The sequence below is a fragment of the Microcebus murinus genome, chromosome 1, assembly GCF_040939455.1.
Source record: "Microcebus murinus isolate Inina chromosome 1, M.murinus_Inina_mat1.0, whole genome shotgun sequence".
Classification (NCBI taxonomy): Eukaryota; Metazoa; Chordata; class Mammalia; order Primates; family Cheirogaleidae; genus Microcebus; species Microcebus murinus.
The window spans coordinates 113,589,250-113,614,540 of NC_134104.1; the positions used below are offsets into that span (position 1 = coordinate 113,589,250).

A 25,291-nucleotide genomic window follows, 5' to 3' on the forward strand; every position below is an offset into this window, starting at 1 on the left:
AATGGCTATATCCCCAAGTTTCCTGTATTGAGAGGTTTTACAAAAGTTATCACCTCAAAGATTCCACTAGGTGGAGATCCTGAGCCATAGTCCATGGTTTATGACAAAAAGGAAGAAATGTGAAAAAACATTTTATTTTGCTTTTCACTTCATTTTTCATGGCTTTTTTTTCCTTTTGAAAGATTACAGAGTAGGATTATTTATCAGTTGGTATATTAAAGAAAATCTGGCATGTACAAACAAGCACTTCAAAGGTTTTTAGTAACACCTATCACAGAAGGCTGAATTGATACTGGAAACCAGGAGTGTAAAAATCCATGATGGTATTTTATTATCAAAGAGAAATGGAAGAGGCTTGGTGCTCTTCTTTAAAACCACAGTAAAGAAATAACACATCTATTATTTGAACTGATTTGTTTATGAAGATATTTACCTTAAATCAGATGATTGAATTCTTCCAACTCAAAATTTCTTTGTTCGGAGCCTAATAAGATAGAGATGAAAATAAATAGAAGGATGTAAATTTCTAAGGCTTGTGAACGAAATAGCTCTTGCCATTGACAAATATTTAAATGCTATTGTAGGTGGCATCTCATGCATGTTACCTGCGTTCTGGAGGAAGAAGGTGGGGGACTCCCTTAGTCGTAAGAAGAACATGTGAATTTCCAGTTCTGCACGCTGAATATTAGAGCCAGTAGAAGCTGCCACCAAGAGCGTTAGAAGAAGGCTAGCCAGGTCTTCTACAGGCATCTAAGGACTCTTCAGGACATCAGTAAAACCTTAGAACCAGTAGTCCTATCCCCTCTTCTTATTTATAAATGGAACCCAAAAGCACAGCGTGAGTGAGTGGCAGAGCTTGGACCAGAATACCCCTCCAGGGCCAAGGCATTCTGCTGGCTGCTTCTCACTGTTCTTCTGAGCTGATCTGAGTTCTTCCACTATAAAGTTGCCTCCTAAGGTTATGAAACTTACAGAACTTAGCCACAAAGCCTTCTCAATGCGATGAAATGTAAAGAGCTTTAAATCAGGCATATCAGTGGACCCAATGCAGTGTTTTGTTGGCCACTAAATTATGTGACTTTGTTCTTTAGGCTTCAGCATGTTTGTCTATAAAATGAGGAAGGTAGAGAAGACACCTCCTTGTTCTAACTGTCTGCATCCACTGGCATATTAATTGCTCAGGGATACTCAGGTAAAGTTGATAAAACAATCCCAGGTAGTATCCTTGCCTCCATCTTCCTTATAAAAACATACCTCGCTTGAGGAAGTTGCTTTGGTGATCACCGCACTAATAAAGCAACCCATTACAAAGTTTTATCTGGGAATATAGAAATTAAGCTTCTTTTGGGGCCCATTTTAAATTATTTATTAAGAATTCCAGTGAAATTCCATTTTAATGAAGTTGGTAGACTATCAAAATAGCCCAAATACCATTAAAATTGAAGTCTACTCTGCAAAGAAAAGGGTATTTATGATAATAGATATGATGGTGGTGGTTATTATTATTTTTGAACTATTTCCATAAAGCCAGTGTTTACTATCTGCTCCATTTTTACAACAGTATCAAGCTCATTAGGAGGTGATGTCTAAAGAGTGCTATTTGGGGAATTTCAAAGGAAGGCATATGAGAGTGTGGCTCTGAATTTATCCATCCACTCAGTTCCTATGCAGGAGAGTTCCATGAATATTCAGAATAAAGTGTGCAAGATTTGGGTACAGAGATCCGACTTGCAGTGGGTTTATTGGGGTTATTTTGTTGCCTGTCTTTCCAATAGGAGATGCAGGTGTGCTGGTGCCTATGATATCGTTATTATTCTGAGACTGAATCTCAGCAGGGTGTAGGGAAGGGCCCTCAACTGCAAAGGGACAGCAAATGTTGATGAAAGGGATAAATGCTTAGAATAATAAAATAAATACAGGGAGATAGAAATCACAGTTTGGAGGTCTGTATGGGATTTTAGTCATGACTCTGTTTGTAAGTGACAGAAACCAACTCAGGGCAGCTCAAGCAAAGTGGGGTGTTTATTGTGAGGATAGACAGTGTCTTTCTCACCAAATCTAATGGCAGGAAAGGAGCTGGGCTTCAGGAAGGACCTAGACTAAGGAGCTGGACAACTACCAGGAAAATAGAAAGTGCTCCTTTTCTATCTCTTTTCTGTCCTTCCACTCCTTCCTCTCATTGTGCCTCTCAATAGATGTGGAGGAAACAAGGCAGACATTCTATACCCCCTGCATTGATGGTTTCTCAGTCAAAAAAGACCCATCAGACCAACTGGTTATTCCATTCCCAATCCCAAATTCTTGGGGAGGAGGATCTGAATGGACTGACTGGGGACATGTGCCCACCTTGGTTTGAATGACTCTGCCCTAGGGAGGGGATAGTGCACATATGCCTGCCGGGGCCCTCTCCTGGGGATGTCATGCAGGGAACAGCAGAGTGTCAGATGTGGAAGGTGGCTGTGTGGCCTAGTGGTTGAAGGCAGGGATTGGGACTAGGCACCTTCATGTAAATCCCTGCTCAGCTCCTTAGTACCCGGGTGAGCCTGAACAAGTTATTCATCCTCTCCTCCTTAGTTTCTCAGCTGTTAAATGAGGGTGGCCAGAGCATTGTGGAGAAGATGAACTAATTCATGTAAAGTTGGCAGCACAGTATCAAGAACATAACTAATAAATATTAGTTGTTGATATTGTAATTATTAAAAGGTATAGCTGGGGGGGAATGGGCATTTATTGAAACCTTAAAATCTGTACCCCCATAATATGCCAAAATAAAAAAAAAAAAAAAAAAAAAAAAAAAGTAACATGAAAAAAAAAAAAAAAAAAAAATCACTAATCACAGATCACCATAACACATATAATAATGAAAAATTTTGAAATATTGAAAATTAACAAAATGTGACAGACACAATGTGAGCACATACTGTTGGGAAAATGGTACCAATATACTTGCTTAATGCAGGGTTGCTACAAATCTTCGATTTGTAAAAAATGCAAAATCTGGGAAACACAATAACGTGAGGCACAATAAAACGAAGTATGCATGTATTAAAAAGAAAGAATAAAATCTTAGGTTGAATATTAATAAAGTCATATTGAGAAAACAATATTTTTACTATTGGATAACCACAAATCCAAATAAAACTTACATTTTTTAATGGGAATACTTTACACAAATCCCTTAGCTCTGCTTTCAGAGAACTATTTCTGCCCATTGTCATGTCTCCCTTTACTCATTCTTCTGTATGGAAATTCTGGAGCCCTCACTGAGTTTTAAAATAAAAGGTGAATGGACAAATTTAAAAAAAAAAAAAAAAAAAAAAAAAAAAGGTATAGCTGTTTAAGAGGAAAATTTTCTGAGTTACCTTGAGTCAGTTTCTGAGGCTGTAGGAACTAGTTAGTAACCTCTTAGTTTGCAATCCTCCCTTTTTTGTCAATAAGTGTAGACATATTCAAAAGTTCAGTTTCCCACTAAGGCTTGAGTAAGGCTCAGAGGACCCCTTTCTCCCCCTGCAGCCCCTCACCCCTGCTGGTCTTGGCTCTTCTGTAGAATCAAATTTAGCATCATTTACACCTCCTGACCTGAGTCTTCTGTTCTGCTTTGCCCATTTCTGACTTTCCTCCATTTTGAACTTTTGAAATTGCCTGACACCTATATTCCCACCCCACCACCCTCACCTTGACTCATTTTCTCTTCTGTACTAACAACTTTATCTCCAAACAGCTTCAAATCTGCATATCCTTGAGATTTCTTACCTTCTCTGAAACGTGAGGGTCACCACCCCATCAGGGAGAATGCCTAGAGCCATTAAGATCCGTAGATAGCAAGGACTCTCTCTGTTCAGAAAACAACAACAACAAAAGCCCTCCTTTGAGAATCAATGCCTGATTTACTAAGAATATTATAACATATGATCATTCAAAAGTAATTTCTATTTCTGAGTGCAACACTATATAACAGGCATATTAAATAGGTTGGTAAACGTACAAGGACTTCAGAATACATCTGTTCTACATGAGTTTTTCATTTAAGGGAGCTAATTATATCCACAACAGCAACCTTGGGTTAGCGTGGGCTGTTGACCATGAGTTGGCAATGGCCTCATTACGTAGGACTGGATGTTATAAATGGTAGTCATTAAGACAGGATTTTACCTTTATTTAGGGACCAAAGATACAAAATGCAGAGTTTCTCAAATTGGGCATTCTGGGAAAGTTCCAAGTTCATGGAAGAGGATGAAAGAGAACAGCTTTGAAAAACTGTGTGGTGGTGGCAGTAACAAGGATGACTGGTTCAGCCTCCCTCCCCACATGCTTTCCCTGCTGTTTTCTTTGCCTAGTGACTGCACTGACTTGCCTTTGATCATTTCCTCCTTCTCTTCCTCTCATTATCTTCATATTTCCTGCCAACCTCTTCACAGTCCCCTTCCTAATCCAGTGGTAAGGCAAAGGAAAGAGTAGCCTATTATACTGTCCTTAAAATCCTGCAAATCATACTTTTATTATAAAAAGCAAAAATATGCGGTGAGATATGAAAATGTGAAGAGATGGAATGAGTTAGCAAGAGAACTAGACACACTGTTCTCACTCTGGACTGGTGGCAGGTGGAGGCACATGTTTGAAATGCTGGGAGAGAGGACCTTTTTTGTTGTCTGAAGGGTGTTATGGCTTTTGGTTCCTGGCATACCCGGATGTGCATTGGCTTGCAATGCACAGGGATGTCCTACACAGTAAAAAATTGTCACACTCCAAATGCCAGTAGTTCCATTGTTGAGAAACCTTAGTGGAGTGAAGTATACTCATTATGTAAATCAGGGGTCACAAAGTAGCCATTGAGCCAATGACCGTGGCCAGTAGATGTGTTTTATTTGCTCTGAAGCACATTTTATAAAAATCTGAATTTGAATGATGGGGAGGCACATTTTTCCATTTCCCCATCAAGCCCACCTCCCACCTGCCTGATGTTTTTCACCATATCACTCATTTATGCTGCCCACTTGGAACTTGAGAACATTTGAATCTGCACAATGATTTTGGTTTGTGTGTCACAAATCTATATTATTGAAATGAAAAGCAAACCCTGAATTCTCCCCGGTATTGGTTTAATTTTTCTTCCTCTGGCATTTGTGAATCATTTGGCTTTATGGATCATCTGTGGCATTGTTTACAAGGAGCAATTCCTGGGACATTATAAGGAGGTTTTATTCTCCAACTTCTCTTGTTCTCTGATATGGATTTATTGGTTCTTCCTACATTTTATCTAAGCCCCTGTAGGAAGTATTTTTATTTTGTACATTTGTTTATACATGATTTGTGCCATTTCTAAAAGGCTTTGAGGCAGCTTACAGTAACAGGACAATTAAAGTAGAAACAGAACCATTTAAGAGCTCAATTAAAAGAAGTAGAACTACCAAGATTAATTTATCACTTCAGTCAGACATTTAATTTAACTCTGCGCTTGCTTGGATAAACAAAGATTATATTATATGATTCTCAATGTCCAGTTAAAAGAAGCATACACCTTTGGGAAGATAGACCTTTTGAGCTTAAACTACAGTCTGAAAATATTTTATTGCATGAGTTTTTATAATGTGACTGTTCCTATGAATATTTTCAGCTGTTGGCATTTATTGCTATAAAAATGGATTATTCATCCAACAAACCAAAATTTGCCCCAGAGTGCCCTGGGTTCTGATGTGCAAAGATATGGAAAACCAATAAATACTTTTGAAAATGAGTACTTTTGAAAATCTTTGGACATGTTTAATATACGTAGAACAAAGATTATAAGGCAAATGGAAGTTGATGCCAAGGTTTGTCAGACATGTTGGGGCATAGGTGTTTTTACGAAAGCACACTAAAAATATGCCAATTAGACAGTGCGTGGAAATGACACCAATAGATCACCCTCTTTTCATTCTAAAGCCCTTACCTGGTCAGTCAATAGCTTTAATTGGCTTATTCCAAGGATTTATAGAGCCTGGTTATTATTGTTGTTTTGTGAAGAATACCTTTTCTTTTCTGAATCCGGAGGTCTGGTTATGGGATTGTGGCCTTCATGTTTTGTGACCATAGGCACAAAATGGCCTCTAGACATTTTCTCTTCTAGACAGTGTGATGGATGAACAGTGATATGTTTGACTTTGTGTGGATGCACAGAGGAGAAAGAAGACCTGACTAGTAAGAAATGATGAGTTACCCGGCATTGTGTTTTAGAGTCTTGGCCCCTGGAGCCACCAGTGCGTTACCTAAGCTACGGCACTGAGCAAGTTTCTTACCGGAACCTCAGTTTCACCAAGACGTACGCAGTGTTCATCATCTTTCCTTTCTTTTCTTTTCTCTTTGCTTTTTCTAGAAAGCTTACGGAGAAATTTAGAGCCACGTTGCTCTGACCTCTTGATTCCCAACACAATTCTCTCGCACCCTTCCCTGATGTATAGAAATGGAATATATTTGACATAATATTTATATGATGACATTATATTCTAAGTGACTTCAAACTCCTTCTGGAAGTCAGGGGGGTATATATATTACAAATAAGTTAGATAAATAATAATTTTGTTTGCTTTTTAGCAATCCTGCCATATTTCTGTCTTCCACCTATTTAATAGAACATTTCTATGGGGCCACAGTGGAGCCTCACGAGAAATATTTCTTGACTGTCTAGTGCCCCATTGTTTCTAATAAGGCTGTAATATATTTTTAAAACAGGAGATCTTATAAATTTTAGTATTAAATGATTCAAGGCTGCATATTGATTTAGGTACCTCCTCTTCTTCCGTGTCCTTGGACATAGTGTGTAAAACTCTCCTTGCTCTGAGATGCCTGTGAATACGCTAAATGCTTGAGAACACACCTGTGGTCATGTAACTGTTTTGGGAGATCACCAAGGCCTATAGATGTGTATATCTGTATGGATCCAGATGTGTTCAACTTGGAGAAACCAAGGCAGTGAGCCTTGGCAACCTATCGAGGGTGGAAGTGTCTTCGGTTCTGCTCCGGGGAGGCTTGGGGACAGCTGGGCGGCAGCCTGGCAGCCCCGGTGTTCTCTGAGAGGAGCTGGAGGCTCCTAAATCACCTATTGTGCAAACAGCTATTCACTAGCAAGTTGTGGTTATAAGATTATATGTCCATAGCAAGGTTTTGATGGTGCCGTAAACCACTCAAGCTCAGCTCTTATAATTTATTGAAACATCAGCTCTCCTCAAGGGAATTATAGGCTGATAATTACCATTTGTCCAGGTGCCATAAACCAGGCCAAGCAGCTTTGGATTTCTGTATGGCAGAACTAAATGCTATGCCGGAGGACGGAGGGAGACTTTTATTAAAACCAAACAGCTTAACAGACCAGAATCCTGCCATCCAAATGGGGTTCTTTAGATACATATACTCTCTCATCTCTCCTCACCAACCACCCTCGTCCTAATTCCTGAAAATTCCTGTTTTGGAGGAGCTTCTGTGATAACCAGCTTTCCTTTGAACATCTCCAGCTTTTGTATTTTATCATCACGAGCTTTGTCTCAGCACTTCTGGCTCAGTTTCCACCCCTCTGTTTTCCCCTGGTCCCTTTTTTCTCCAGCATCTGCCTCTGTCTGACTTGCCCTTTTCAGCAAGGCAGCCTTTTCAGTAGCTCGCTCACGCGGGGAAACATCTATTCTGCACAGGGACCCACTGAGGTTCCCACGTCAATAAAGCAAATTGATGGCAGGTTTAACACATTTCCCAATTATTGTCTGCAGATGCTTTTCAGAACAAACAATCCCTGAAACCCTTCACACACAAGAAAACACTCCCCTGGCAAAATAATCTTGTTGGGAGCTTGAAAAGGAAAACCTTAACAAAAGAAGAATAGAAAATATCCACTGGCAAGAGCTTTCCAGCCATAGACCTTATTCCTGTTTGGAGGGATAAGAGCAGGAAAAAAGTCCCAAAGCATCGTATCCTGACCCTGGGCTTACCACATTGAGACTTTTACTGAAATAGAGTATCGGCAAGAACACTTTTCCTCATTTTACCATCACTGTGCTTATGTTTTGCTATATTTTCTGTTCCTTCTGTCTAACTTCTGCACTGCTATGGATTTGGGTGGTTCAGCCTGACAGCTGGTCAGCCCTTCTCCATACCTTTGTCTTGAGGGTCTCACAGATGTGATCTCTGAAAGCCTTATGCAAAACTCTGGAGGTTGGTCGGGGCTTAAGCCCTTCTAGAAGGAGAAATGGAAATCCTGAGAAACCCAGACATGCCCGATTATAGGGGAAGATTTGACTTATTGTTTTGTTCCCTGTCCTCAGGTAGTCTCTAGTAAGTTAAAAACAATAGACTTGTTTCTTTTTAGTAAGCTTTTTTTCTTCTTTATCCCCTTTTCCTTCCCCTCTCTACATAAAGTATTAATTTGAAGACCTTTTCTTACATCTGTTATTATTACACACCCTCTGGGTAGCACTGGTATTGCAAGTGACCCCAGCGAGGCTAGGGGTGGCTATGGCTTAAGGCTTAAGAGGACTAAGTTCTCTCCACACTCAGCCGCTCAGCCACGTCCATCTGCAGTGAGGGGCTATCGGACGCCTGCCAAGGGCCCTGGCCTGCTGCAGCACAGTACAGCAACTGTCCCTGCAGAGCCCTCCAGGGTTGCCTTGGATAATCGTCATGCTGAAACTCAACTGTGGTAGCCAGTGCATCCCCTGGACGACATGAGGGAAGAGCAAAAGTTCGGTGCTGCGTTAGGTGAGGGGCAACCTCTGTTGGTTTGCTCTCTTTTCCTCTCTCGAGAGAAAATTCCATCTTGTTCTTGCATCCATCCAGAGAAGGGAGCTGGAGCTCTGTCTGGGTTACAAGAATAGCAGATAGGGAAAAGAAAGCAGAGCTTTTGGTCAATGTTTGGTGTCTCTGCAAAGTTCGGCTGGTCCGCTGCTCCCCTACTTGCATGCATATGGTATGAGCATGGTGATACATCCACACCTTTTTGTCACATGGGCCAAATCCCCCATTCAAGGAGGAAGAAAAGCCTTCCAAAGGTGGCTAAATATAAGAAGGCAAAGCTGCAGCCTGGAGGCAGATATGAGCTTTATAAATCAGAGCAAAACTTCTTAGAGCCTTTCTGCTCCAAGGGAGTGGAGAGAGAAGGAGTGAAGGTCTGAACTTCAAAGAAATGTAAATAAAACATTCCTCCTGCTCTGATTTTAATCTTTTCATTGGCTGCTTTCTCTGAAGGGTACCTAAGTGAGTGGATTTGCCTACTCCTTCAATAAATGAAAGCTTTTCAGAACAAGATCATCAGTGGGGACCCCTTACCCCAGGAAACTGTAATTGGAGGTAAATATTAATTCCAGAGGAAGGCCTTTGAGCCCAAGAAGTGCAGCAACAATATGCCTCCAAGGAGCCACGTCTTTTCTTTTCCATATCCGTTGGAAGCAGATTGTGGGAGCAAAGCTTATCTCCCATTTTTATCCGTTTTAACAATGCTCTACCTACTGCTAGTTAAACTGAGCTGCCTTAAGCTCAACACAAAAAGCCCTTTTCAGAGCATCTAGCAGATAACTCTGAAAAAAAAAAGAAGAAAAAGAAAAAGAAAAGGAACCTTTTCACACAGCTCTCCTGGTACCCTTTCATGCCAGGCAGCCAGGCCCGAGATGGCTTTTGGGGACAAAGAGAGTACCAAGCATTGGTACTGCATTCGTTCTTTTAAGTTATGCCACACTCCTGCCCCTGCTTTCTGCCTTTTTTGTAATGTCCACCCTCACCTCCCCACAGATGGGCAGGCCTACAGTGGCAGCTGTGATGTCCTCTCTTTGTACGTTGGTCAGCAAAGCACAGCATGTCCTGTGCTACATCGTCTCGGCTTCGTCAGGCGATGGCGAAACTTATGGTCTCATCTGGAGACTCACTGAACTGCCTGCCACTAAGGCCATAAACAAGAGAATTCGAAACAGAATGATGGCCAGATTCTGCTAGAAGGCTGTGAATAGTTTGTTTTCTTGTCACCAGTGCTAAAGGTAGACTGCCGTCCTCTCTGCTAATGAGACAGATCTCCGGAATCTCATTTTCCTTCCGCGTAAGGGCAGGGGTGGTGCCTGCTCTGCTGCTGCAGCCGGGGAGATTTCTGAGAACTCTGGAGTTTATTTTAAAATCTCTGAACATCACTTTGAAGTAAGTCTACTTTGAAGTAACTCTGAACCTGTCTCTGAAGAGTATGATGAGTGCCTGAGAGGCGATTAAAAAGACTCTGGATAGATAGAGGTAGAGCCTGCTTCTCCCAGCCCGAGCGGCTCTGTCCCTTCACCAGCCTGCCGTGTGGGCGAGAACAGGTTTCCTGACAGACCCATTGAGCATGCCCCAGGCTCCGACCCAGAATCACACTCCCGCTAACTCAGTCCTGAGGAAAAAGGCAAACATCGCCTCCTTCATTTTAATCTTCAGTGTGATCTGCTTCCTCCCACCCCCATACCCCGGATTGTTTTCTTGCACTTCCTTTAGCATTTGCCTGTGGATGTCATGCCCACCTTGTTACTCCGACCTAGATCCGTGTCATACTATTCACTTCCAGCATGAAGCTTCCTGGCATCTCTGTCACAGGTCAGTTCCCCTGGAAGCCAACTCGGAAGCAGAGCTTAGTGTGCAGAGATTCGGAAGTGCTCTTGGGATCAAGACCTGTGGAAGAGAGGGGTGCAGAGGGAGGGTGCAAAGGGAGAAGTTGAGCAACAGTGCAGCTTCACCCAAAGGCTCAGCTGACCCCAAAGAGTGAGGAACCCTGGAGTCAGAGATGCCCTTCAGAGTTGTCCTCAACTGACACAGTAGGTCAGGCTTTTATACTGTTTGTAGAACATCACTGGATGCCCTTGGAAGGTGTGTGTCCTTGCACCAGGTGGCTTTCTTCAACCAAGGCAGTCTCCTCCGCAGGGGGCTGACAGCTGAAGGCTGTCTTGCAGCAGCAAGGGGATAAGTCCTGCATCCCTGAAGGGAGATGAAGGCCAGGCTTATCATCCAGCACTGCCTCTCATTAAACCATTAGGTGGATCTGCTGGAGACATCCTACTAGTGCGTTTAAGGTGATGCACTTAGAGAAGGCAGTGCCCTCCAAGAGTGCAGCCTCTTCTCCACACAGCGGGAACCTGGCCAGACAGCAGCAAGAACTACACCTTTGACTCACCCTGTAATATCAAACTGTGGTCCCAGTTAGCCTGGCTTCAAAGACAGGACTGCCCATCAGGGATGACTTCATATCTCACTGAAGCACATCTGATGCGCATCTTCCCCAGCAGCCCTGAAAACTGGTTCTGCCAGCTGGAGAGGAGAGAGCCAGCATTTATACTCAACAGGAAGCTTGGATTTCAACAAAGAAAAAATATATAAATATTTATCTAATCACATAATTAAAGGAAATCCACTGCCCCATACAGTTGCAATCTAAACGACCCACTTCATTAAAATGCAGAAGTTCTTGTGAAATACTTTCAATTATTTTTTCAAAAGGCTCTTTCCTCCATGGGTTCATTTCTTAAGAAAGGAAACAAATATTTGCCATTAACATAACATATGTAACTATATGTACGTAAATATGTATTTAACTGCATTTTGCTTTTACTCTTTACCCTTTTCCCAGTTTACTATAGAATATTATCAGTTACTAGTACTTAACAAAGGTATTTGCAAATAGCATCATGAAACATTTTTACCTGTTACCATTACAGGACAACAGGCAGATTTGTCTACACAGGTGAGGGAAGTGGAGAGCTAAATTATTCAGTGAATTTGATTAATGTTTATGTCAGAGCAGGAACTAATGTATCAGTAATGGGGAAGTTCAATTAGTGCTTTAATTAATTAGACTCCTGTTTTTAGCTCTATTGTGAAAGATAATTATTTGTTAGCTTTGCTTAGGACCTGGGTTAAGGCCTTGATTACAGGTATAAAGAAATACTGTGTGAGGGAGGTTGAGGCTCTGAAAAAACTTGAAGCTTGTGAGAATAGAAAATGCCAGTGAAAATTTAAACACGTTATCATTTACTGAAGTTATTAAAGGCTTCATTGTAAGTTAGAACAAAGTTCAAAATAAATGATTATAACTGAAGATAGAATTGTACGTAAAACTCCTTTGATGCATTGTCTTCCTCTTTCATTTGAATTTAGGGCCACTTTTAACTGCAATATCAAGACAATACAGTATCATGCATTTAACTAGAGTCTCTTTCATTCTGTGTCTGCTAGGAGCTTTTATAATACATATAAATACATATAATAATACTTCTAATTATAATACATATAATATAATAATACATATAATTTTATAATACATATAATGATAAACCTACTAGCATATATTAAGATGATGGAGGCTTAATATTACAACTAGATGGAGTAGTATCTGCAGAGGAATCCACATAATTTAGATTTCTCCCCCTACTCATTGCTAGGGCATAATCATATCTGAAAGGCAGAGTGATTTAAATGCTTAAGCATTTGCATATAGACTTTCCTTTTGTTCCTTATTTTAGTCTAGCATATGGGTCTTAAACTTTAGTGTGCACAAGGATTTCCAGATAGGATATACTCTTGAAACTAGGATAGCTATACCCCATGGACCAATTAAGGGATTTTCAAGGGCAATTTTGACTATCTGAGAATTATAGTAAAAAAGCAAATCAACTACTGAGCAGCTTAGGCCTGGAATTCAACTAAAGATCAAATCTTTTATCCAAACTAACCATTCTCCTCAACTCTAGCTTTAACACGTGACACAAATTTGTGCTTCTGATAATTTACTGAAGTTTATGAATGACTTGCTATTGAATTTGGAAAAAAACAGAGAGCATTTAACATTAGTCACATAAAGTAATGTGTTTAATCTTTGGCATCTGGGGATGTTTTTCTGAGTAAGAGGGTGGGAATTCCAACTAAGCCTTCAGACATGGAAATCTTACCCTACCTCTTTGATGCTGTAGCCTTTACCTGTGGGTTGTGACTCTTTTAAATTACTGTAGTGTTTGTGAAATGTGGTTTTACAGCTAATTTTCTTCTTAACTTTAACCATGGATACATTTGTCTAAAAGGAAAAGAGCAGAGGAATAAAACATTTGGATTGTGCGTGATAAAGAATGACACCACAGCTATTTTCATTTTTAATCACACAACAATGACAATGCCCCCAAATAAACCAAAGAAATATGATCAGCATTTATGAATATTAATTTAAAATAACATACAAATATATAAACCATGTGTTTACATTTATAACATAATGCTTTAAACTTTCTTCAGTAGTTATATTTATGTCTTTATTAATATTATTCATGAAGCAAATGAAGGTCTAGAAAAAAAGACTTTAAAAAATAATGTCCGGTTAAAAAGTAGATTGCCATATTTAATGATTTTCTTTGAAAAAACATGACACTTTTTATTATTCACATGTTCATTTAACACTATTATGAACATTGTCATTATGCTTGTGGTTTTTTAGTCTACCATTTTAGATTACTCCTGTTTTCAGCTTGTACCATCCTTATTTTTGCATATTTTACCCCTCTTTCAACTGTTTTGTATAGCTGATATAAATCTTTCATATTTGACATTATCCCTTTAAGGCCTCTGAAATCTTTTTTTATGGAAAAAGTATGTGTAGGTGTGTTTGGGAAGGAGGATTTCGGTAGCAAGCAAGTAAATGAACACATTTTTGAAAACATATCGGCATATGTGGCCTCACACCTCTTGCATGGCACTACTTCAGGGAACAAATAAATGCAATCAGGAAGAAAGATGTGGGTAGATTTTATATACATTAAACATATGTATTCAGCACCCATATTCATTGGGCTTACTGGATGTACTTCGCATTTGTTGGTAAAGAAATGATTGATCAGATTTGGTTCCTGCTTTCCTGAGGTCCATGGGAAAAGGCAGAAGAGTATATAAGCCATCACTACTGCCCGAGATAAGTTCTAGAAATACAGACGCTTAGGCCTGAAGGAAGAATAGGAATGCCCCATGAGAAAAGTGTTCTCTGCTATCAAGGCAGCAAAATCAAAAGCAGCAAGAGTAAAAAGATTCAAGCCTCAGATAGCTTCATTGTTGGCATGGGAAAGAGAAGTGCTGCCCTACCAAATAGGGCAAAACCATTCCTGGCCAGAAGAGCTGGCTCAGGAGGTCGCGGCAAGATGATCACCTTGAGGCCAGAAGTTTGAAACTGCATTCAGTACACTATGGTTGCACCTGCAAATAATCACTGCACTCCAGCTGGACAACATAGCAAGACCCATGTCAAAAAATAAATAAAAATGAACAAACAAAACAGCATGAAAATTCCTAGAGCAACAGATAGTGAGGCCAAAGGATCATGAGCCACACATCCTGTCAGGGGCAGAGGGTGAGATGACCCAGCACTTACTTAGGGCCTGATGTAAGATGGGTGTCTGACTCCTTAAACCCTCAGAGTCACCCTATGGCAAATATTTATTCAGGAAGTAGTTATAGAGCAAGCACTGTGTGTGCCAGCCACTAAGAGTACAGCAAGCAACCCATGAGCAAGGTCCCTGCCCATGTGGGGTTTTTACTCACTAGAAGAAACAGTTAGCAAATAAACAAGCAAGCAGTAGTGAGTAATGTGACAGAATGTGCCCGTGAGTGGGACATTGCGAAGTGGTAGGTGAGCTGGGATGTCCTTGGAAAAAGAGGTCCAGTCATGAAGAGATATGAAGGCTGAATGTTCCAGGCAACTACAAATACCCTAAGATGGAAATGAACTCAGTGCCTGGAGAAAGGCGAATGAAGGGGATTGAGAGGAGAGGGAGCCACAGGGGAGCCAGACCAAGGGCTGTGGTCAAGAGTTTGGCTTTTATTCTAAGTGTGATTTTTACTTGGGTAGTTTTCTCCAGGAGAGTCAAAGAAGATGGAGCTGCAAACCAGTCAAAGAGGTAAAAACAGACTTTTGTCAGGAACTATTGCAATAGGGGAAAAGTGACCTCAGTATAGAACTGGGCTTAATTTCAAATAGAATGAGGAGAAATGGGGATTTATAGCCAAGGAGCAGGGCGAGGGGCAGTGGATGGAAACGTACTGAGAGAGGACATCAGGGACAAGGGGGCGTCCTTGCTAAACATCCACAGGTTTCTTGCTGAAGGCAGGAGGGGGTGATTGGGTATCAAGGGTAAGGGATTCTCAGCAAGGTGCTTGCTCCTGAGGAGAAAGCACAAGGACAGGGCCTCATCACAAAAAGGCTAGAGGACCCTGACCAGAGTTTGGTCAGGAGAGAATTTTTGTCAGTCCCTACTCTTGTGCAAGGAAAGAAGAGACAACTTTTTTTCTTACCTTTGAATAATGTGAGTCCATTTTCTCCTTCAGGAAGGATCAGCTGAACCACTTGGTAGCAGAGGATATTTTCTGGATTGTGTGAACAATCAGGCATTTAATGAGGGAAATTTCCATGAAAATAAAAAGGAAAACAAAGATTAATAGCTGAAAACCCAGTTTCTGAGTCCAGAGGGCAGCCAGTGGAAGCAATTTCTAGATGTTGGTTTCAAAGCATCTTTAGAGGGTGCAGTGAGGACAGCCATGGCAGGCTGACAGATGCTTGGGTTGCAGTGTGAGTGTCTCTGGTGATGGCATCAGTTTTTTCAGCTTGGCAGGGCCTGCCTAGCCACCAGTCTCTAACATTTGTGGGACTCAGAAGGAGAGCATGAACAGAGCCCATATTCTGTGTGTCTGAGTATTTGAAGTCTTAAGTCAAAAGACTGTAAATGAGCATGTTCTATACATCTACCTTGACAAATATACCTTCATAATGACCTGGAAGGCTAATTCAGTTTATAATTCTGGACACTGTAAGTTCAGTGCTAGACCATAGAGGCAGTGGGGTTGAGGGGCCCCGGTCCCTGGCTGCCAGCCCACTCTGGCTCCATCCTACTCTTAGGGAAAGATCTATGGAGACCCAGAAGGAGTCCTGGGGCCACGAGAGCAGGACATTTCAGACACCTGCAGTGTGGCCTGGATAGGAGAGTTGTAGACTCACACACTCCCCACCCTGAGGGGAAAGGGCTGCTGGACAGGCTCCATAGTGGGGTCTATCAAATACAGGACCAGCGACAGGTGGCCATTTCGCCAAGTTCAGCGCACGGCTGCCTGTCCAGTAAGCTGGGAGGTGGCATGGGAAGATGCAGAGAACAGAAAGCAGACCAGGTCCCTAAGGAGAATTTTAGAAATAAGTAATTCAAAGTGAAACAGTGCTGTATTCGTTTCCTGTAGCTACTGTAACAAATTACCAAAAACTTAGAAGCTTCAAACAATAGAAATATATTCCCTCACAGATCTGGAGGCCAAAATCAGTATCACGGGGCCAAAGTCAAGGCGTCAGCAGGGCCGCTTTCCCTCCAGAGGCTCTACTAGGGGAGGAGCAATTGTTTCTTCTTGCAGTTCCCCGGCCTTCCTTGGCATGTGGCGGCATCATGCCTGTCTTCAAGGCCAGCACCTTCAAATCTCTTTCCTCCCTTGTGTGTGTGGGGGTTGTCAAATCTCTGCCTGCCTCTCTGTCAGGAGAATGCATGTGATTGCATTCTGGGCCCACCTGACTGATCTAGGATAATCTCGTCTAAGGTTTTTCACTTGATCCCATCTGCAAAGTCCCTGTTTTTATGTGAGGTAAGATTTACAGGTTCCAAGGATTAGGACCTGATATCGCTGTGGGTCCGCTGGAAGGATATTATTGGAGCACTTTTAAAAAGGCGAATGCACTCCAATTGGCAGGGCCTGATGACAAGCTTTTTTTCCCCTGAGAATGTGAGATAGGAGTCTTGAATTCAATTCAACTTTTCAATTAAACTAAAAACACCTTTATTGAGAGACTGCTAGATGCCAGGCACTGGGGTAGGTTTTGGAAATAGAGAGATAAATTGTACCTGTCCTCTGAGAGCTCACAATTTAGCATTGGAGAGAGACACATAAACAAACAATTAAGAAAATGAGAATACAATGTGTTACGTGCTGTGAAAGGGTTACAACTGAAGTGCTGGGGATAAAGTTTCAAATGGAGAAAAAGGAAAAACTAGGAAAGTATCTGACACTTGGGGAACACTCGATAAATATTTGTATAAATGGACTGCTGCCCTCCCCTCCCCAAACCCCACCCTGAGTGTAAGCTACCATCATGTCTTGCCTGAACCACTATAGTAACCTTCACACTGGTCCCCCAGCTGACACTCTTGTCCCCTCAAATCTCTGCATATCTTCTCTGCCTAAAACCCTTTGATTGTTTCCCCACCATATTGGAAATTAGATTCCATCTACTTGCTGTGGGCTGCTAGGTTACATACTGCCTAACCCCTGTCTGCCCTTTTACTTCTGCCTGTGCTCACCATTTTCCCTCCACATTGACTTCCTTTCTCTTCAGGAAACTCTGAGCTCATTCCTGCCTCAGGGCCTTTGCTCTTGCAGTTTCCTTTGTTCCAACTTTTGCTCAGTTGTCTCCCTATTGCAGAGGGAACTCATCTGACCACTCTATCAAAACGCACTCCCAGTCAATGTTTTTCTTTTTCACAGCAATTATCAATTTCCAAAGTGATCTCTTCTGTTTATTTTCTTTTATCTTCCACTGAAATATAATTTCCTTGAGACAGGGACCTTGTTAGTCTCCTACAATGTTTTATCCCAAGTGCCTGTCACACAATAGATATAAACTGTAGCACCTGGAATGATATGAAAATTCAAAATCTATACTACTCAAGGTTGACACCTTGATGAAAAGAACTTCCAAAACATATTCAGTGGCCTGCGTGTTCCAGGCATTGGCACCACTATTACCCACAAGGCTTTCAGTAGACTTAAGAGTTAATCCCATAAAGGTCGCCATGCACAACTATAAAGTCTTTATGAAGGACAATTTTAGTGTTCTGTTCTTTCCAGACTCCTAGGCTAGTCACTGAGCTAGAATTATGACAGAGGAGTAAAAATGAACTTAAAAAAATACAGTGTCGCTTTAAAATGAGAATAGTCTAAGAGATAAATTTGTGGTGATAATTTGAATTAGTTATTTGGAAATATCTCTTTCTTCTTTTTCTTGAGCTTATCTGTATGTTTTGCAATCAGAGAAGCTTATTATGAAAACATGTCCTGGTTTTTAAAAAATGTTCAATGGTCAGTATTTTTCCCTTATCAGTCTCTGTGCTAAGTTTTGTCTGGAAGCCTCATCTCTCTCTCCTTTGAGTTATTGCCTGAGCATCAAACTAGTATGTTTTGTATGCCAGTCATATTAAATTAGAGGTTAAATTGAAAAAGCTCCTTTGTGTAAAGGTCAAGCTCTTTTTTAAAAGCTTGGAGCATTCAAAGTTGAAGCAGTAAACAACAAATGAGGATGGTGAAGTTGAACAAATGGGCCTTAATTGGCCATTAGGCTTGGACTGATTTAAAAATGAATGCCTAACTGCATTCTGGGCTATCTACCACATCTAACATAGTTCCCCTTAGTGGGCACACTTTATATAAATATTATCTCATTCCTTTCTCATTAAAAACTACTTCTGGATGTTGGCATGGAAAATACCTGGTATACAGAGCTATCCCTGGCTCACACCTCTTTCCTCTGATTCTCCACTTAATCAGACTTAATCATTATTCATGTGCCTAATTCAGGAAACATTTAAAGCTGTTTTTCATGTAATCATTTTGACTAAAAATGCTACTAGACCAATGGAGATTTTTGGAGTCTGTTAAAAACCATCACAGCATAAAACGGTGACTTTTAATTATTATCTAGATAAGACAGGGAGGAATCAGGAGGTTTTCTTCACTGCACAGAGGAACACATGCGGGGTTTGGGTACGCTGGTGAGTGGAGATGGGGCACTGAGGGGAGGGGGCTGATTTTTCTATTATTCTATTTTCAGCTCTGAAAGGGTTTTGCGTTAGGGACACCTGTGTGGGAAATGACTATGTGTGGGTGACTGTCGTCTCCAGTTAATACAGCCTGGAGTCCCATGATTAGAAGCCTCTTGGAGTCAGTCTCCCAGTTGAGAGGCACCCTGAGGAATGTCTTTGACAGGGGTGTGAAGCAGCCATAAGCCCAGGTTCCTCAAGAGGACAGAGGGTGATAGCAGGTTTCCACCAGCTGAGTATATGTCTGAGAACACCAAAACCCAGAGCCACAACTGGCACATAGCTATGCTTTAAAGCAAGGTAGAAAATTGTCATTAACCTGTGGGCATTAAAAATTCTGGACTTTTCAAGGCTAAAAATTACTTTGAATTCCATATTAGTAGTGTCTGGAACATGATAAATACTTAATTGATGTTAGCTGCTATTATTACTGTTAATCATATTAGCAGCTCGCCACCTGCATCCATAGAATCATAAAGCCTGCATGGTCATCTGGCCCAAACTTCTGCCTTTAGGGCTTAAAAGTGTCAGAAGCTATTAAGGTGAATTTCTCACTTGCATTCATATCCAAAGAATTGTGCAGCAGAGAAAATAGTTTTCTCTTCATACTCATGCCTTCATTTTTGAAATAATTAGGAGTGCCATGGGAAACTAGCGTAAACCAACTAGCACGTACCAATGCACTTATGCAAATTATGAGCACAAACCAATACCTTTATGCAAATTACAAAAAGATGCTCTGATGGTCAGTTTTAGGTGTCAACTTTAGTGGATTAAGTACTATCTAGAGAATTGCTAAAGCATTATTTCTAGGTCTGTCTGTGAGTGTGTTCCCAGAGGAGATTAGCATGTGAGTCAGTGGACTAAGTGGATATGATCCACCACCAATGTGGGTGGGCACTATCCAATCAGCTGTGGGCCCGGTTGGAACAAAAAAGGTGATTTCTTTTCTGCTTACTGGAGCTGGGACACTCTTCTTCCCCTGCCCTTGAACATCAGAACTCCAGGCTTTGGACTCTAGGACTTACACCAGCAAGCCCCTGAGTTCTCAGGCCTTATCCTCAGACTGAGAGTTATACCATTGGCTTTACTGGTTCTGAGGCTTTTGAACTTGGATGAGTCATGCTATGGGAATCCTAGGGCCTCCATCTGTATAGGGTCTATTGTGTGCTTTCTTAACCTCCATAACTGCGTAAGCTAATTCCCCTAATAAATCTCCTCTCATCTATCTATCTATCTATCCTATTGGTTATGTATCTCTGGAGAACCCTGACTAATACAGGTTCCCCCGCCTCAATGGTGTAGCTTATTACCTGGGCCACAGGTTCTGCAACAGAGCGGTAGTTGAGTTTCAGCTTCAAATCACCTCCCTAAACTGGCGTAAACTCTCAAAGAGCTCCACGGCAGTCCTATTGAAATCATCTGAAGAGGACCTCCTGGGAACAGATAGCAGGCTCTCTTGGAAAGGTGTGATGTATTTACTCTAGAACTGGTTTAGATTTACAGAAAAATCGAGTGCATAGTACAGAGAATTCCCATTACCCATCCCCCGCCCCACATGCACACACACAAGTGCACACACACACAGAGTTTACCTTATTATTAACATCATACATTAGTTTGGTACAATTTTTTGCATGTGATGAACCAATATTGGCACTTTATTATTAGGTAAATATTGATATGTTATTATTAACAGTTTATTCCGATTATCTTAGTTTTTACCTAACGTCTTTGTTCCCGGATGCCATCCAGGATACCACATCACATTTACTTGTCCTGTCTCCTCAGGCTCCTCTTGTCTGAGGTAGTTTTTCAGTCTTTCTTTGTTTTTGATGACTTTGAAAACTTTGAGGAGTACTGCTCAGGTATATTGTAGAATGTCCCTCTACTGAAATACACATGGTTTTTTTCTCAGGATTAAGCTGGGGTTATGGGTTTGGGGAGGACAACTACAGAGGTAAAGCACTATTTTCATCACAAATCAAGGGTGCATACCATCAAGGTAATTTATGATTATCAATCTTGGCCTTGATCACCTGGTTGAGGTAGTGTTTTTCAGGTTTCTCCACTGCAAAGTTACTATTTTTTCCTCTTTTGTGCTGTCTTCTTTGGAAGGAAGTCATTGTGTGCAAACCACACTTAAGTGGAGCATTATGTTCCCCCTACATAACTTCGTGGAATATCTGCATAACTTTAAAAATTTTTTCTGTATGGGTAGATTTGTCTCTTACCCCCATTCACTAATTAATTAATTGGTATTACTTATTATATAATAATATAATAAATATTACTATTATTTACTAATAATTTATATACTACTTTATTTCGTTGCTCAAATTCTTTCACCTTAGGCCATTAGGAACTCCTTCAGTTGGCACCTATGCTCCTTTGATATATTCCCATCATTGTGCATTTGTTTTGGGGGTGGGGTGTCACTTTCTTACTTTCTGGCATTATAAAAGTCTGCAGGCTCATGTGGTAATTTTTTCTACCTGGTAAAATCAGCCATTTCTCCAAAGAGCTTTGATTCCTTTTACCAGAGAATGGTATTAGAAATCACCATCTGGTGTGGTTCCTTTTAGGCCCTCTCAGCTGACAGAACAAAGAAATATATGCATGTATACTAACTTGTGTAGATATACATACCTATAGATCATTCTATATGTAACCATCTGTATCTATGTTAAGTTAAACATGAGTCCTTACTGATGTCTCCAACTCTAATCCATTACGAATTCTAGCCTCCTCCCCTTGCTGTATATTTTCACTCCAACAGTGAGAAACCATTTACTTAATTGTTTAATTCTAGTATATATGTATACTCGTATCCAGAATTTTTAACCTTTACCTCCATGGAAAAAACTTTATCAACCCAGTGTACAGTACTTCGTGTGCAGTTCCGTTTGCCTTTAGTCCTACAGATTCCATTTCCAAAAGTTTTTAGTCAGCTCTTTTCCACTATCCCTTTTAGTAAGGTTTTTTCATATACTTATGAATATTTAGATTCTCTTGTTAGTCTGAATTCTTTCCTAGGATTTCCCAATGTGAAGATATGATAATTTATTCAATAAATTAATTTTGTGTTTATCAAAGCATATCACTAATGGCATGCAAGAAGTTTTTAATAGACTTCTTTGTTTTATTGGATATGCATTTGTTTAAATTTTACTAGAAAAACATATAACTGGCCTATCAAAACTATGATTTATGAGCATTATTAATTAGAGCAATGATCAAAATATTTAATTTTAAAACTCAGTCATATTAATGAAAATTAACTGTAATGGGAAGACAGCTGAAATTTGGGAAATCCAGTATTAATTTATGCAAGGGCCCACCCGTTTACATCCTAACTACATCTACTTTCAATGCATTTCCCATTGAAAATCCTACTTCAGCTTCAGATCCCAAACCTATGACAGTCTCGGCAGTTCAAAGCAATAATCTGGCCATATATAAATATGTCTAAAGCAGCAATGTTTCTCTCTCTATTGTAGTCTCATATAATTTTATACATGAGGCAACAGTCAATCCATAACTTTGACCAACTTCTCAACAAGTTGGCATCTTCTTCAAATGGCATAATCTAGGGAATTCCAGGATCTCTTAGTAGAAGAAGCTGAACTTTGTCAGCATTTTTAATAAGACAACCCTGGCGGCAACACTAGTGTTCTAACTCACCACTTGGAAACCTAGCATCTTGGAGTATGAATAGAACCAAAATATCTTGATGTGGATAGGGACAGTGATAAAAATGAAAGGGTTATTAAAATACAAATTTCTGGGGCCCATCTCCAGAGTTTCTAATTCAGTCAGTCTGCGATGAGGTCCAGGAATTTTCATTTCTAACAAATTCCCAGGAGATCCTGAAGCTGTGGGCACGGGGAGCACACACACCTGAGAACCGTTGGTCCAGGTGTTCAGGCAGCGGCTTAAGGGAAGCAAAAGGACAGATTAACCCTGTGTATGTTGTTATTGAAAATGTCATTGCTTGATGGCAAAAGCCTCAAATAAAATTATAGGTATCTAAATGAAATCAAACTTGGACCTTGGAGTTTCCTTAATCCTATTGTGGTTATTGATCACATGATAAGATAAGGCTAGCAAAGAAGTACTAACCTATTTACTAACATTTTTAAAAAGTGCCAATCATCAACATCCTCACCTTTGTTGTAATTCTTTTCTTTCATGCCAAAGTACCTCAGATTTTTAATAATTATCACATAAATATTCTGTTTGGGTTTGACTTATTTGATCCACAGACTTTTTGTTGTTATCATTGCTGGAGTGGTAGTTGATAGGTATAATAGTTTGAGCAAAAAGAAGAAAGAAATTGTTTTCAATTGTTTAAAACTTTGTTTGGTTTGAAAACACACCTCAAATTTACTTTATTTTTCATTTGCTCATTTGGAGGTTACCTTAAAATAAAAGTATCAAATTCTTAAATAAATGTATGGTCTGATACATAGTAACCCAATTCTTACAAATCTTTCTTTATGGTACAATATGAAATGTAGGCAAAGATTGAGAACAGAAAATAATCACTTCAGCATTATTCAAGAGTAAAAATTGGAATTCACCCAAATGTCCAGTATTAGGGGACTGTTTAAATACATTATATTAAATATGAGCAATGGAATTTCTACAGCATTTATAAGCCAAATATGTAAATGACGGAAAATCCTCATGATATCACATAAAAAAAATAGCAAATTATAACATTTTATGAATGGTATGAATTACAAAATGGGTAAAAATGCGTAAAAATTAGACTGGCATAAAATGTTCCAAAGTAAGATACAGTTTATCATAGGATAACAGTGCTGCCTCTGACTATAGACCCAGGGGGCATAATCCTCAGCTCTAACATGTTCTAGCCACATGATCTTATGTGAGTTTCTTGATCTCTTTTTGTCCTCTCCTATGACATGGGAGTTATGATATCATGGGAAATATATTATATATTTGGTCTTTTTCCTGATCTCTGGCACAGAGCCCTTAAAACTCTTGGAAGTTTCTGAGTGACAGGAGTGATTGGAAAATTATTTTGTTATTCCTAACAAGCCCCTTTCATCTGTGCCTGAGTTTATGCTCATGACCTCATGATGGGACTTCTGCTGGGCCACTAGAGAACAGAGCTGTTCATCAGAGAGACGAAGGCATGATTAAAGGGTTGGAACTTTTAGGTTCACCCCCCACACTTCACCTCATCCCAACCTTAGAAAAGGGGAGAGAAGCTGGAGATTGAGTCCAGTCACCGATGACCGGTCATTTAATCAACCATGCCTACCTAAAGGAGACTCCCTAAAAACCCCTAAGAGAGAGGGCTCAGAGAGCTCCTGGGTTGGCGAACACATCAAGGGTGCTGGGAGGGTGATGCACCCAGAAAGGGCATGAAAGCTCCACACACACCCCCACACACCTTACCCCATGCATCTCTTTCATTTGGCTGCTCCAGACTTGCATCCTTTATAATAAACCAGTGATAGTAAGTAAAGGGAACTATTCCAGAAAATATTTTATTTTCAGTTTACTAGAAAAATTATATAGCTCTCCTATCAAAACTATGATTTCATGAGCATTATTAATTAGAACAAATGTCAATAGATTTAGTTTGAAAACTGAGTCATATTAATGAAAATTGTCAGTAAAAGGGAATGGCTGGAATCTGGGAAATCCAGAATTCCCGAGTTCTATGAGCTATTCCAGAAAAATTTTGATCCTGACAGGGTGTCATGGGAACCCCCAATTTATAGGTCCAAACTATAAGTGGCCTGGGTCTTGCAACTGACATCTGAAGCAGGGACAATCGTGTGGGACTGAGCCCTTTAACTTGTGGGATCTGATGCTAACTCCAAGTAGATAGAATTGAATTGAATTGTTGAGCACCAACTTGGCATCCAGAGAATTGGAGGATTGATTGTTGGTGTTAAAAAGCAACCCAAGAGTAATATTACTGTCTATCTTTAACAGAGGTTAGCAAGGAAAATACACCCTCTCTAGCTATTACAAACAGAAAGGATGTGATAGTGTTTGGGGTCTAACAAAACTGTTGGAAGAACTGGAGAGGGAAGGCAGGGTGGAGGCACTAGATCTTTAATCTGTTCCCCCAGAGAGTGGGGGACTTGCAGATCCCACCCAGAAGTGAGGGATAGTAGGAAACCTTGCTTCTACCCAGTTCTGCCTAAGCCTTATGGCATGCGGCTAGAAGAGCATTTAAAGGCCATTGTAAGACTAATTCTGCTAAGGCCCATGTGCCTGCCACTGTAGGAGGAAGAAAAATGACTTATGATTTCCTCCTGTGTCCCAAGTCTAGTGCTAGAGCATCTTACTAGGTGGCAAAATATAAAGTGCTTGTAGAACCTAAGTGGTAATAGAATCTAAGAAATGTAGTTTTTGGTCTTCCAACCCCTGTGATAAAGGGAAAAGCACAAAACAGC

The 25,291-nt window shown here is 40.4% G+C and overlaps 1 protein-coding gene and 1 long non-coding RNA gene across 2 annotated transcripts in view; one reads left to right on the forward strand and one right to left on the reverse strand.

The window, feature by feature from the left end:
* The window catches only part of LOC142871911 (uncharacterized), a 45,995-nt gene extending 42,198 nt beyond the window's left edge, over window positions 1-3,797 (reverse strand). The window contains exons 1-2 of the long non-coding RNA XR_012920126.1: window positions 3,754-3,797; window positions 434-484 (exon numbers count right to left, since the gene is read on the reverse strand). This is a non-coding gene — a long non-coding RNA (uncharacterized LOC142871911). The remainder of the gene's footprint in view (window positions 1-433; window positions 485-3,753) is intronic.
* Window positions 1-25,291, forward strand: part of SLC9A9 (solute carrier family 9 member A9) — a 541,491-nt gene that overhangs the window by 73,510 nt on the left and 442,690 nt on the right. The window lies entirely within an intron of this gene.